The following is a 15,485-nucleotide window of genomic DNA, read 5'->3' as shown; positions in this document are numbered from 1 at the left end:
TCTCTAATAATTTAGTGAAACGCTAAAGCTTCCGCGCTTTTTACGCGCTTTGCGCGAGAGGGGGGCAACTGAATTCAGACTAGGATTAAGAGTTATAATTAATTGAAACGTCAAAGTACACGATACAACGAATAGTTTTCTTTTTCTAATAATTTAATGAAACGTGAAAGCTTCCGCGCTTCGCGCGGGATGGGCGAAAATGAATTCAGACGAGGATTAATAGTCGAGAATGGTACATCGAATCGTCTTCTTTCTTTAATAATCTAATGAAACATCACAGCTTCCGCGCTACGCACGGGGGAAGGGGAACTTTGAGGTTTGAGTTTTGAGTTTGAGTTTATAAACAACAAAAATAATAACAAGTAAAACATAATGTATCAAGCATGATTACATAAAATATAACAATATAACACAAGATCGATAACATAACAAATGCATAATATAAATATTGTTTTACAAAGTATGTCGTATACAAATGTAATAAAATATTATGTGTACACTTTTGTTGTTAAAGGGGGTACCAAAAGTTAGCACGGGTGCTAGTCGAGTCTGATTCCCTGTCTTTGGCAAGAATTTTAAAACTTTTTTTTTTTTTTTTTTTTTTTTTTTTTTTTACTATACTACATTATATGCATGTAACATAAACTGTATAAGTAAACAAAGAAATAGAATAGTCATTTAGAAATATTCCTTTCTTAATATACATGGAAGTCAAACGTGTGTCGACTTCCGTATCAACTAACCAAACATACAGTAAAATAAAAAATATATCATTATCTAGTGATATTTTTAGAAATTCTCTAATCTGAGATTTCTTTTTGCCATTTTAAGAAGTCTTAACTTTTGTTAAACTCAAACAAGAGTCGAGAATGGTAGATCGAATCGTCTTCTTTCTTTAATAATCTAATGAACCACCAGAGCTTCCGCGCTGCGCGCGGAGGAAGGAGAACTTGATTCAAACAAGGATTAAGAGTCGAGAACGGTCCAACGAATCGTCTTCTTTCTCTAATAATTTAATGAAACGTCAAAGCTTCCGCGTTTCGCGGGGGAGGGGGGAACTCCCCCCTCCCTGCACCCAACCTCTTAGGGAGCGCGCTCTGTAAGTGATTCGCGTGCTCACTACCGCTCCCCCCCCCCCTAAAATGAAATCCTGGGTACGCGCTTGGGGAGGGGGTGCAACCTGCCACACACTTCTACCTCTTGGTTGCTTTGATCCATTGCCGAAAATATTTTGGCACATATCATCCCCCCCCCCCCCCCCAACCACGGATACAAATCGACACCCTTGGTAGTGTGTGTCAACCAACACTTTGGTATATTTATTTCCCATATAAAGGTAATAACCCTTGTGACCTTGAATGATATGTCACTTTAAAGATCATTTGAAAATGTGTCTAAAGATATCTTATTCCTAACTCACTTGCCACGGATGACTGAGCAGGAGCCTTTTAAAAAGTATTGTCAAAATCCTTTTGTACCAAGCAATGAATGTGGTCGGGTCATAATATGTATAAGCTCTATTAACCGCGTTATTGATGATAAGTTCTCCTGGTCTAATCATATTGGTGTCATCTGCAACAAATTATCTAAAAGTATTGGTGTCATGTACAGATTGAAATCTCTCCCTAAAATTATACTCAAAATGATATACTATGCAATTGTGTACCCTTACTTACATTATGCTATTATTGTATGGGGCAATGCTGCTTTAATTTATCAAGATAGACTGTTTAAATTACAAAAACGTGCAATAAGAATTATTAATCATTCTTCTTTTCTTGCCCATACCAATCCAATATTTTACTCATTAAACATGTTGCAATATAGGGATGTATATTTATTACAAGTAGGTGTTTTTATGTATTTATGTCACCACAATCTTATTCCTGATTCTATTTCCAAATTGTTTATTTTAAACTGTACTATTCATAGTTATAATACTAGAAATGCTAAACAATTTCACTTGCCATTGACTCGTACAGTACTAAACCAAAAAATTATTATTTTCCAAGGACCCTTTTTATGGAACACTCTTCCCCATTATATTCATAATTCTGTTAGTGTAAATGTTTTTAAACGTAGGTATAAGAAATTTCTTTTAGATAAACTGCAATAATCATTTAAATTCAAGACATATTTTATTTGATGTTGTATGTATGTTTGTTGTCTTGATTTGTGTATAGTATAATGTTTAGTAACGGATATATTTCATTTGTTTTTATTATAAAAAAGGGTCAACCTTTATATAAGGATTATTTTTTTCCTTTCAGGTTGCAACCTATTCAGTTTATTTGTTGTCCAAATGTCAAATATGTTCTTAATGTGTATTTTATGTTATATAGCTGGTTGTTATTTGAAATGTTGTCTTTTTAACTGAATGAAATAAAATTGAATTGAATTGAATTGTTAATTGAGTTCGAAAAAGATTGATGATTTATTCGCATTGATTGTTTGTATTTGAAAAGAAAAGGCTACAATAACAACTCAGACTCAAGAAAAGATTTATTTACTAACAAAATTATGGTATTCTCTATGACACATTGGCTTTATTTTCTCGCATCCCGTGTCTTGATCTTGATACAACCATGCTTGATATTCAACTAAGATCTCGCTTTATCCACTTTTCAGAGAAACTAACTCAATGACATTTGGTTTTCAATTTGCATACATCAAACTACTAAAAATGTCCTTAATATTAATTCTGAATTTCGAACATATCATAAAAGTACACTTCACTTCAAGAAGGATACTGAAAGGAACTAATTAAAATGAACGTACATTTATGTATTTGTAATCTCATTTATGTTCCATATTATCCTTTATTTTCATGAGTGTTAAGCTACAGTCCCATATACGTCCCGGACCGTCCCGGACCGTCCCGGACCCCATCCGGGGTGATCCGGGATTCGGTCCGTGTTGACACCGTGTTGGCACCGGGGTGGTCCTGGATGGTCCTGGATGGTCCTGGATGGTCCTGGATGGTCCGGGACGGTCCGGGACGTATATGGGACTGTAGCTTTAAAAGCATCACACTTTTTTGAACAAAACATCCCGGACCATCCCGGATCACCCCAGACCATGGTCCGGGATGGTCCGGAGTGGTCCGTGCTGGTCCGTGCTGGTCCGTGCTGGTCCGGCTTTATATGGGACTGGGGCTTTAGCAACATAAAATGATGGACCCTGACGACCTATTGCAAATCCTATTGGCTTTGCTTTGTCATGCAAAGGTGAAAATAAGGAAAAAACAATTTGTTCAAAAGATTGCCAGTATATCAGATTGCCAATCATTTTCCTTCTCTCTTTATATATCTTATTGACTCTTATTAAGAAGAAAGTTAGAGTGGAGAGGGGTTCTAGGTATGTAGACCAATGACCCCCCCCCCCCCCCCCCGCCCTTAAAAAAAAGTGTTTGAAGATCCAGGGGAAATGATCTACCAAATTTCTGTGGGTCTTTCTATGCAGGGCTGCTAACATACACTACCTTGTCAATACACACGCACACTTACTGTCTGGGTAATCCAGATTTATGACATCACTATCACGTGCAAAAATGAAACCCTTCACAAATATTGACTTGATCCCGTTTGGTTGTACTTCCTGAAGCCGCATGTTATTTCTTTCTCGTGGACTGCTATAAACTGATCTGTTTGAAACTGGGTACCGAATTTCGAGAACTTTTCGAGTTTACTCTTATATCAAGCAGGCTAATTGAGCACATTAGATGATTCAAATGCAAGCGAATCCGGACAGTCAAAAAGTGGCTTGAATAGTGTCAAAAGACTGGAATTCTTGCAGGAGACTCATGTTTAAATAGTCTCAATATTCTCCCAGTTGACATCAACTTGAGCCGCAAGCACCGCCGTGGTAAGCAGGGATTCTTCTACACGAACTGCCATTACGGACTTTATCGTTAGACTTTTTAACTTGTAGTTTATAGTTCATAATTTCTCAATCATTATTACATCGAAACAACTCGTCGTTCCTTCAAACTAAAGGCAGTGATTGTCGTCATCATGTAAAGGCATCCTAATCTAAACAGAACGTGAGTAGTTTATTTACTGTTTCATATTTCAGAAAAATAATTGTTTGTATTAAAGAGTCAAAAAAAGAGACTGTTACACTAAAGAATTGACTTGTAGTAGCTGAAAGTAATTATAGTAATGATAATGATATTGAATTACTTTTTTATTGATTTGTATATAAAAAATGACCAGCAATATCGGCTGAAAGGGTAGGTTTACAACTAGAATTAATCGACATAATACAAATTGATTTTAACAATAGTATAGAATGTACATAAGAAATTAAAAAATAGTATAAAAAAGACGAACATAGCATCAGTAGACATATGCACGTGGTATCAAAGAAATATTGAATGAGAGATAAAGGTACAGAGGGAGAGGGAAAGAGAGAAAGAGAGATATGGAGAGAGAGGAGGGGGTGGGTATATAAAGTAGAGGATAAACCGAAACAGTCAATGCAATGTTAAAAATAAAAATTGTCTGTGTGAGTATTATGTAAGGGAAAGGAAAGAAGGTGATAGAATGATGTCAATATAATACGAGGTGGAAAAATGGTGAAGAGAAAGAAAGCCGAAAGTCAGAAAGAAAGAGAGAGAGACAGAGAGTGAAAGAGGGAAATGTTGTATCTGTCACTTATTTCCATATTTATTCGCAATTGAGTATTTACACGATTTGAGACATTATTATTATATTTCATTTCTTTTCTTTTTTGGCATACGACAAAACTGGCAGAGTATGGTGGGGGCGATGGCGCACCTTTCAAAATGGGGGGGGGGGTGGGGAGCTGCCACCAACAAGAAGGGCACTTTTTGATAGGTAATTTTTGGATAAGAACATGCAACTCATCTCCAAACTGCACTAGGAGCAAACAGCTCCAATCAAAATCAAAAATGAAATTACAAGCATTACATATATAAAAAGAGGATTATTGTCCCCAACTTTGTTTAAACTGTGCACAGAGTTGATATTTCAGGGAAATTGCAAATATGAAGAGTGTCAGTGTTGGAGGTGTGAACATCAGTGATTTTCGCTGTGGTGATGGCAGTGGCAGTGTGCAGAATAGCAAGAAGATATGCAACAGTTTCTGGATACTGTCAAAAGTGAAAAATTTGGCCTGTATATGAATTTTAAGAACGTCACGTCTACGATTTTGAGTAAGGCAGAGGAACAGTCCATACTCTGTTTGCAATTAATGGCGGTTTAATCGAGGGGTCAATAATTGCAACTTCCAAGCATAAAATATAATGTCAGGTGCATAAACAAAATATCCTTGTAGGACTGGTTAAAGAAAGAAAGAAGAATTTGGGTAACATTATAAGACAACATTGTCTCTTGAAATATTTGTTGGAAGATACTACACCGTAAAGGAGAAAGACATAATACCTAGATTGAAATTATAATATGAGAGTGTATTAGAATGGTAGTAATTGATACTACACCGTAAAGGAAGCCGATAGCAACTTATAGAAAGACATAATACCTAGATTGAAATTATAATATGAGAGAGTATTAGAATGGCAGATGACAGATTATATGGAAAATGTTTTAGTCAATGTATGAGCTCGGGAAAAATACCATGATAGATTTTAGAAAGGAAAGAAAGGGAAGGGGCCCTGATAAAAAAAAACCGGGCTAGCATATCATAATTGAAAGTTGGCACTTATCACATTGAATAGGGTTTGCTCATCACATTTGAACAAGGACACATTATATTTGAAAAAGGTCATCTATCGGACTAAGAGAAAAGGTCTCTTATGAAAAAATAAAGGGGCACTTGTCAGAGTAAAAGTGGGCAATTATCATATTCGAATTGGTACAACTTTCAGAGGTAAAAGGGGGCATTTACAAGGAGGGAAAGGAATACCTATTATAAACGAAAAGTTGCACTTGACATACAAAATGGTGCTAACATCAGATTGTAATAGTGGCACTTATTTTAGGTAAACGGGGGCAAGTATAAGAATATGCAATTAATTATCAGAAAGGAAATATATCTCCTTGTTCAATTAAGTAATACAGTAAGGCGTTAAAAACAAAATGATGTATTGCCCTTGCGACCGACCCAAAATCTAAAAATCTACGGTCGGCTTTTTGATTTAAAAAAATTTATATCGTTTTTTAGAAAAAATGTTATATGAATACAAAATGATGTATTTTGTTTGTTTAAATGGTATATAAATGCATAAAATCATCAAGTTATTCCCAAATTTCACTCGTCTTTTGACCTAGTTTCGAAATCCTGCTAGCGTAAACAAGTAAACCCCGGCCTCGTGTACGTGTACCATGCACTGCACCTGCTAGAAACCAGCGGATTTGAGCGACGTTCACGGTTTTGAGTTTTTTGGGCGAAGGTTGTTGTTATGAGGTGGATAAAAGTTTTAAAAGAAAAAGAAATCCGACCGACCGACCCAGGTTCCGGCACTTAAAGCTTAAAGGGCAATACAACATAATCGATCATATTGAGCAAATATCATATTTGACATCTCTCTGTTATCATGTACTCACAGGCACCATTTTATTTGCGTTTGTTTGGCTTCACATGCTTTCTGTCTACTTTGGTGTTGAACAATATTAACAATTAACATAGTATATTTACACTTACTGTACAAAACCGCGTTTTTTGTTAATCGAGAACTTTAATACGGTGGGAGTAATGGCTATGCAACTTTCCCCAAACTCACATTAAACCTCCCTGGAAAAACCCTGCTCAGGAGTGTGATTTGTCAAGACCGCACGAAACTCGGAGGGTTATTTCCTATGTAAACTCATGAGAAACTCAGGGGGACTTGGGGACAAAAACTCTATACGCAGGGGAATTTTCATGATACTAATCGAATGTAATGGTATCAGTAGTATTTGCCTGTAACATTAAAAAAAATTACACTTTCGAGTCACATAATGTTTATGTACATAGTTTTAAAGCAAGTTTTGATTTTAAGAATTTGCTTGACCTCGTTCTAATAGTCCCGAGCCCTTGATTTTTTTTCAATTGCATTTTTATTTATAGGGAACTCTTTCAAGAGTAAGAAGAAAAATGAATTTAGGGTTGGAAACCAGCTTTAGGACCCTTTGGGACCAACAGTCACGAGAAAAGGTCGTAAAATATTAACCGATAGCTTGGTAAATAGTTATGCTATTGACCCATAAATTTATCATGCCATGCAGGGTTGGAGAACGTAACTAATCATACGCAAACTACAAAGATGACTCAGAAATGACGTGTATTTTCACGAAATTATATTTAGATTTATTTTCATATTGTTTTCTATATAATGTAAACAGAATCTATATATTCTGTTACTCATTAATTACTGTTTTCCTCTGAGCGTAAATTTATCATTTAAGTCAGGAATAATATGTCTGCGGTTTAGGCTAGATGAAACTATATATAACAAAAAACAAGTCGGCAAGCGAGTAGAATGATCATTTATTTATTGATGAAACAAATTACTTGCTATCTTAATTCATTGTGGCGTTGCTAGTTCCAAAACTGCTTTTCGCAAGGCCCCTGCCCTACATCAACAACATATCCAGTATGTTTTAAGATCAAAATTACAGATAAAAGTAAATTAATCATGATGTTAAGACACACAAAAAAAAACCTCTCCTAACTATTCCTTTTAAACCTTTACGCTCTAAAAGCTCCGGATTTGGTCATCTTTCTGTAGGCCTATTCAATACTACAGACCCTTGCTTACATTAAAGATAAAGACCAGTTATGGTCATGCGATTGCATTGTGAAAGAAACGTTGTGAAATCGATCAGAAAAAGGTTGATCATCTAGCCGCACTGCAAGGTTCTGGAATCATCAAAATGATAAGAAATTTGTCCCAGTCTTCATAAAGTTACAAGCACTGTACACAGAAAGATGTATATGGGACTACGCACAGTGCTTGACACGTGCGTTTTTATCTCTCACACACCAATAGATAAACTAATTTACCAAATATATATATCAATTAGTAAGCGGTTTCCCGGCAAAATTTGTATCATCATGTATTATTCAAAACATATTCTTTCACATGATTGGTAATAAGAGCTTCCATTTCATTTTTTGAAATTGGGGCGTTTCCAATACTGGTCTTTACCTTTAAATACAAATTGGCAACTCTACTACCCAACATGTGAGCATTTTATAATATTTGAACAGCGTATTAACAAATAATTTTTTATATTACGCAAACTACAAAGATCACTCATAACGACGCTGGATTGCACGAAATGATAATTACATTTTGTTTAATATTCTTTATCATGCATAACTTAAATAGAATCTGCATTATGATACCCTGTTATTCATCAACTACTATCACCCAATGGACAAAGACTTGTCAGTTGAGGCGGGAAGGATTATGGAATTATGGACCTTGAAAAAAAACCTGCTGATGAGGAGTTATAGGAGTGTGAATTCCGCGCGAAAATCCGCGTTTTGTTTGTTTCGTTCTTCTACGAAGTAAAAGTTCGTTTGCAGACCACAGAGACACCGGGATTTTTTTTTTTTTTTTGGGGGGGGGGGGCAACAGATGATCATGCGCACAACTTGCTAAAGACCGCGGACTTTATTTTGAAGCAAAACTCCGAGAGTTCTTTGAGGTCCCAGTTTAAAGGATTGGGAAAATTATCGCGGCTTTGTTAGTGTAAAAGGGCCTAGTCGGAATCGTTATATTATGTTACTCATTATTTTCTGCCATCCTTTGATTTATTATTTAAGGCAGGAATAATATGTCTGCGGTTAAGGCCAGATGAAACTATACAAAACTAAGTCGGCAAGCGAGTAGAATGATCATTTATTTATTGATGAAACAAATTACTTGTTACTAAATTACCATGGATGGTGTTGTTAGTTCCAAAACTGCTTTTCGCAAGGCCCCTGCCCTACATCAACTATATACCTAGTGGCCCGAATTCACAAAGGAGGTTTGTCGACAAACCAAGATTTTCGTGCGTCATATGACGCGTATCGACGCGTCATATGACGTACTTAAACCAAGGTTTGTCGACAAACCTCCTTTGTGAATTCGGGCCAGTATGTTTTAAGATCGAAATTACAGATAAAAGTAAGTTAACCATGGTGTTAAGACCAAAAAAATAACCCTCTCCTCACTATTCCTTTTAAATCTTTACGCTCTAAAAAGTCCGGATTTGTTCATCTTTCTGTGCTCAATACTACAAACCCTTGCTTACATTTAATCAAATACCAATTGGCAACTGTACTACCCAACATGACTTGTGAGCATATTTTAAGATTTGAACAGCGTATTAGCAAATAATTATTTATCTTACGCAAACTACAAAGTTCACTCAGAAACGACGCGGGATTGCACGAAATTATATTAATTTGTTTATATATTCTTTATCATGCTTAACTCAAATAGAATCTGCATATATTTATGATACCCTGTTATTCATCAACTACTATCACCCAATGTACGAAGACTTGTCAGTTGAGGCGGGAAGGATTATGGAATTATGGACCTTGAAAAAAAACCTGCTGATGAGGAGTTATAGGAGTGTGAATTCCGCGCGAAAATCTTCGTTTTGTTTGTTTCGTTCTTCTACGAAGTAAAAGTTCGCTTGCAGACCACAGAGACACCGGGATTTGTTCTTCCGCGCGCTACTAGGGACCAGCATTTCGGGGGGCAAACAGACATGATCATACGCACAATTATTATTATTATTTTATTTTATTTTATTTTTTTGAGATGAAGGAAACATTAATTCAATTCATTTTCAACATTCTTCACAATTCACAGACAAATATGTAGAGTTTTCTGTAAAATGCATAACATTAGCATTTAGCTTAATTAATTAGGCTATAACGACAAAAAATTGCATATTAGGCAAAAACTAATTATACCATCTTGTTCCTTACGTAAATATCTACAAACACGCACATTTTCGTGTTCAATCAAACGCACAACTTGCTAAAGACCGCGGACTTTATTTTGCAGCAAAACTCCGCGAGTTCTTTGAGGTCCCAGTTTAAATGATTGGGTAACATTTTCGCAGCTTTGTAAGCTTAAAAGGCCCTAGTCGGAATGAATTTCTGGCACAAGATATAGTATAGTTTACTGACACATACTGGGGTTAAAAAAATGAAAGCAACAGTTAAATTGCTTCAAGGCAAATGGGTTGACATTTATTTAGGTACACAAACGCGACACGCGAGAGAATTTTGATATCATCGAATTTAACGTTATCAGTAGTATTTCCCTGTCACATGTGATATGCATAATTACCTAAGATTGTATGATACGTATAAAATTATTGAGATTGAGATAACAATTTCAAGCCACAGTATGACTATTTATTAATGTACATATTTCAAAGCAAGATTAATTTCAAGGATAATTATGCTTGACCTCGTTCTAAAAGGCCTGAGCATGTTATTTTTGTCGACTGCATTTCTTTTAAGTTTGGAATTCCTTCAAAATTAAGAAGAGATTGTCAATGATAGGACACCGGCTTTAGGACCCTTTGGTACCAACTGCCATGAGAGAGGGTCGTGAAGTATTCAGGTGATAGCTTGGTAAATAGTAATGCTATTGACCCATAAATTTATCATGCCATGCAGGGATGCAGAACTTGACTAATCATACGCAAACTACAAAGTTCACTCAGAAACGACGCGGGATTGCACGAAATGATCTTTAATTTTTTTTAATATTCTTTATCATGCATAACTCAAATAGAATCTGCATATATTTTTTATAACCCTGTTATTCATCAACTACTATCACCTAATGGACAAAGACTTGTCAGTTGTGGCGGGAAGGAATTATGGAATTATGGACCTTGTAAAAATCCCGCTGATGAGGAGTTATAGGAGTGTGAATTCCGCGCGAAAATCTTCGTTTTGTTTGTTTCGTTCTTCTACGAAGTAAAAGTTCGCTTGCAGACCACAGAGACACCGGGATTTGTTCTTCCGCGCGCTACTAGGGACCAGCATTTCGGGGGGCAAACAGACATGATCATACGCACAATTATTATTATTATTTTATTTTATTTTATTTTTTTGAGATGAAGGAAACATTAATTCAATTCATTTTCAACATTCTTCACAAGTCTACAGACAAATATGTAGAGTTTTCTGTAAAATGCATAATACCAACTACCATGAGAGAGGGTCGTGAAGTATTCAGGTGATAGCTTGGTAAATAGTTATGCTATTGACCCGTAAATTTATCATGCCAGGCAGGGATGCAGAACTTGACTAATCATACGCAAACTAAAAAGATGACTCCGAAATGACGCGCATTTGGACGAAATGATATGTACATTTATTAGAGACTTCGGTGGAAAGCGCTTTTTAAGCACCGTTTTATTATTATTATTAGTATTAATATTATTATTATTATTACTATTATTATCATTATTATCATTATTATTATTATTATTTGTATTATTTATTATTATTATTATTTACATATTTAAAGGCGCTTTATTAGCACCGTTTTATTATAATAATTATTATTTTAAGTCATGGTGGCGTTGTCAGTTCCAAAATTGCTTTTTGCAAGGCCCCTGGCCTACATCAACTACATATCCATAATGTTTTAAGATCGAAATTACAGATACAATTGATTAGTTAAGATTATAATTAATCATGATTTTAAGACCAACAATTATGAATTAATTATCTATTCCGTCTACAGCTTTTCGCTCTCAAGACTCAGTTAAGACTAACAACAAAAAAGAACCCTAACCCTAACTATTCCGTTTAGATCTTAACGCTCTCAAAACGCCGGATTTCTCCATCTTTCTAAACTTTATATTACAGATCCTAGCTATGAGGCGCCGTTTGTAAAACAATTATATAGACAAATTATATGTTATATAATTATTATTTAACAAATAATAACCATTATTTACATATAATGCAAGAAAATGTACGTTTTTATTTGTATATAATTCTTAACACATTTTTATTATTTATAAATAATGACAAAGAACTTTGCATTATTTATATATAATTGCCATTATTTATAAATAATCACAATTCACACTTTCATTATTTATATATAATGAAAAACATATTTCCATTATATAATATATAATGAAAAGCACATTTCCATTGTATAATATATAATGAAAAGCCATTTCCATTATATAATATATAATTAAAAGCGTATTCCATTATATAATATATAATGAAACACACATTTCCATTATATAATAAATAATGAAAAGCCTATTTCCATTATATAATACATAATGAAAGCACATTTCCATTATATAATATATAATGAAAAGTGTATTTCCATTATATAATATATAATGAAAAGCACATTCCATTATATAATATATAATGAAAAGCACATTTCAATTATATAATATATAATGAGAGGCGTATTTCCATTATATAATATATAATGAAAAGCACATTTCCATTATATAATATATAATGAAAAGCACATTTCCATTATATAATATATAATGAACAGCGCATTTCCATTATATAATATATAATGAAAAGCGCATTTCCATTATATATTAAATAACGATTGTGTATGCAAATGTCAATGGTTGGTAACGCCCATAATATGAATATTCATGAGCTTGACTGATATTATTATCCTCTATTCCAGGCACCTTTCCATTTCGTGTTCTTTGTGCATTCTTATCAGAAATCCTACGTTCGGTAAATAAGTCTCTGTATCACCATTCTCCTTCTTATTTGTATGCAGATTTGGTTATAATGATTGATAACTGTAATCATCCTCATTATTTTAATAAGAAATTTTTCTATCTGTGATGGAAGTTTTTATGTACGATTGCCTGATCTGAAGACAAGACTTTCGCTGCATGCATATTTAATGTATGACGTCACTCGAACAGAGTGAGAGCTCGAGGTTTTCTTTGAAAGTTTGATGGTGAGTACAGCTGTAATTACGTTCAAATCTCGTAAATTGAATCATATTTATAAACATATCTGCTGTAGGTATGAATCTGCTGATTTGTTTGTACATTGTGAAGTGGTTTAAAATGGTTATATCTGATGAATTTAGGAGTAATCTACACTCGAACTTTTGATTCGTTATTTATCGTCGTAAGAATTATTGCAGCTCGATTGCCATCGTCACTCCTTGATCCTGTAGTAGGCCATAAATATAATATGTAAAGCAGAGCAGAGCAGCCAGAGCTAGCAGACGACAGGTGCCGCCCTCACCATTAGAGGGCGGCATTGCACTCTGGAACACAGCTGAGCTAGCTGCACACAGATCCTCTCGTGCCGACAAGTACATATACGTGTGCGGCGGGAGAATTCTACCTCTTCAGCACTGACAGTAACCAAGTATCAAGCACCTATCCGGACCTGGAGGACGAATTACCCTCAAGGCCAAGTTAGGTGAGTGAGTTATGGTTGCTTCTAACAAGTAGGCGTACAGCCTACTTTATTGGCGTCACGGACAACTAGGACCTCGGGATGCACCGTTTTGGGGAGATTTTGTCTCTTGTTCTGTTGTGTGTTTTCTCTAACGGAACGGGGACCCCTTGCCTAGTCTGGCCGCGCCGGCGGGAAAAGCGCGGGGGAAACCTAGCTGCGCATTGCAGGGGAAACCTAGTTTCCAGGGCGATGGTAGTGGGGTGGACCGCGCGTAGTTCCGGCTGGCATTCGTTGTACCCGTGGTCGGTATATGTGCCAAGCCGGGGGAGGGATGCCGAGAAGGGCTGATGGATTCGGCGAAGTTCGGTGCTCTCCTCCTCGGTCGGGTGGGTTTCGTAATGTATGTAAATCTAGTACGGATGCTAGTGTTGTAGGTAATTTGTTTCATGTATCCATGTACATATATGCATTTCGGGAATTCCCGAATGCGAGCCGAAGCTGACGTCATATTCAGCGATGTTTGCTTTATTCGTGAATGATATGAATTGTGATGGACGAATGGTGTGAGTGCCCCCCCCCCCCCCTTCCTGGGAAGAACCCGAGAAGGGCTGATGGATTCAGTGAAGTTCGGGGCCTTCTCCTGGGAGATGGGATAATGGGGGATTTGTAGTATGTGCTGGGTATTTGAATAATATTGCTGATGTGAAAGTGAGTGACCCCCCCCCCCCCCCCCCTTCGGAGGGAATCGAGACGGGCCGAGGGATTCGGCGAAGTTCGGTGCCTTTTTCCATGAGAGGGGGAATGGGGGGTATGTGAGCATTTATTTTAGGCAGCCATGCCAGTGCTATAATTGTATTTTTTGTTGTTTGATTGTTCGTTTTTGCAAGATTGGGGCTTCTATCCCACTTGCGATTTGAATATGGCGTCGCTTTGGAATTGATTACTCCGCGGTGATTTGGGGATTTCCCATTCACCAGCACAGCTCGAGGCCGCGTGAGCCCGGGGTTATATTTTTGCTTGGTGCGCCGTGGAGGGTTATTGCGGAAAAAGGAATTCCCTTTTCTGCATTGCCTCGCCTTCGAAAGTTGTGCACGAGGTTAGAACGTCCAGTGAAATAACAATTTTGGGTGTTTGCAGGGATCGACAGTGGATTACAGTGCCCTTTTTCCGTGGAAAATAAGGTAAGTGCCACTGGGTGGTGTTGTTTGAGGCACCATTTTATATTCCTTTGTTTCAAATTCACCTCATACCTTGTGCAATTTTTCGGAGTTGTGAGGTGATATAGTGACTGTGAGTTTTGCGAGTTAGTGGGCCTGGCGTGTAGCTCACCTGCCTGCTCCTGCCGGCAGGGGGCTATTGGCTAAAAGATAAATAAAATAAAATAAGCCAACAACGCAGGTCAGACTGAGAGTGGGAGTGTGTTCCCCTTTAGTCGTTTACAATTACCAAAGATCTTGGTCGATTAGACCTGGATCTGGTTTAAGTGTATTTAAATCTGTCTTTTTAGGCGGAGTCCTGGTAAGGGGGCGTGTTTCCCTTCATATTCATTTTCAAGGGAGAGTGGGTGGATTTGTGAATAAATAATTCTCATAATCTCTCCCTATTTCACAATACGGGGGTGAATCCGTATTTTCCAATTTCCGATACGTATTGTTGAAATAGTCTTGGAGCACCGGGCAGTGCCGGTTTCTAAGAATAAATCCATGCCTATTTCCGAGGAAACGGAGTCCTTTGTAATAGAGGTTCAGGGGCTTATACAGACCCTCCTTCTCGCGATCGAGGCATACAAGCAAGGGGTACTTACCCAAGTGGAACTAGTAGGCCTACTGGTAGAAATTATCTACCAGTCGGGTGAACTCAGTTGAAGCCGGAGTCTCGGCTTTTGGTTGTGGAGGCCCGCACCAAGTTTTTAATACTGCTTCAGTATGGCCAAGGTTCCATTGAACCATTGTTCATTTGAGGACTTGCTCGCCATTCCCGGAGCGACGCCGGGGCACATAGGCTATCTGTGGGCACTCCGGGGGCAGTGTGGCGAAGTCACTCAAGAGTTGTTTGAGGCGTCTTCTCACTACGAGGAGGTCAAGGACCTCCAAGGGAGTCTGGACTTCCGCCCAAGGGAGGCCGTGGGGGATTTC

This window comes from Strongylocentrotus purpuratus, unplaced genomic scaffold, assembly GCF_000002235.5.
Source record: "Strongylocentrotus purpuratus isolate Spur 01 unplaced genomic scaffold, Spur_5.0 spur5_scaffold_3, whole genome shotgun sequence".
Classification (NCBI taxonomy): Eukaryota; Metazoa; Echinodermata; class Echinoidea; order Camarodonta; family Strongylocentrotidae; genus Strongylocentrotus; species Strongylocentrotus purpuratus.
The sequence above is the reverse complement of the archived record's forward strand: the minus strand, read 5'-3'. Positions refer to the sequence as shown.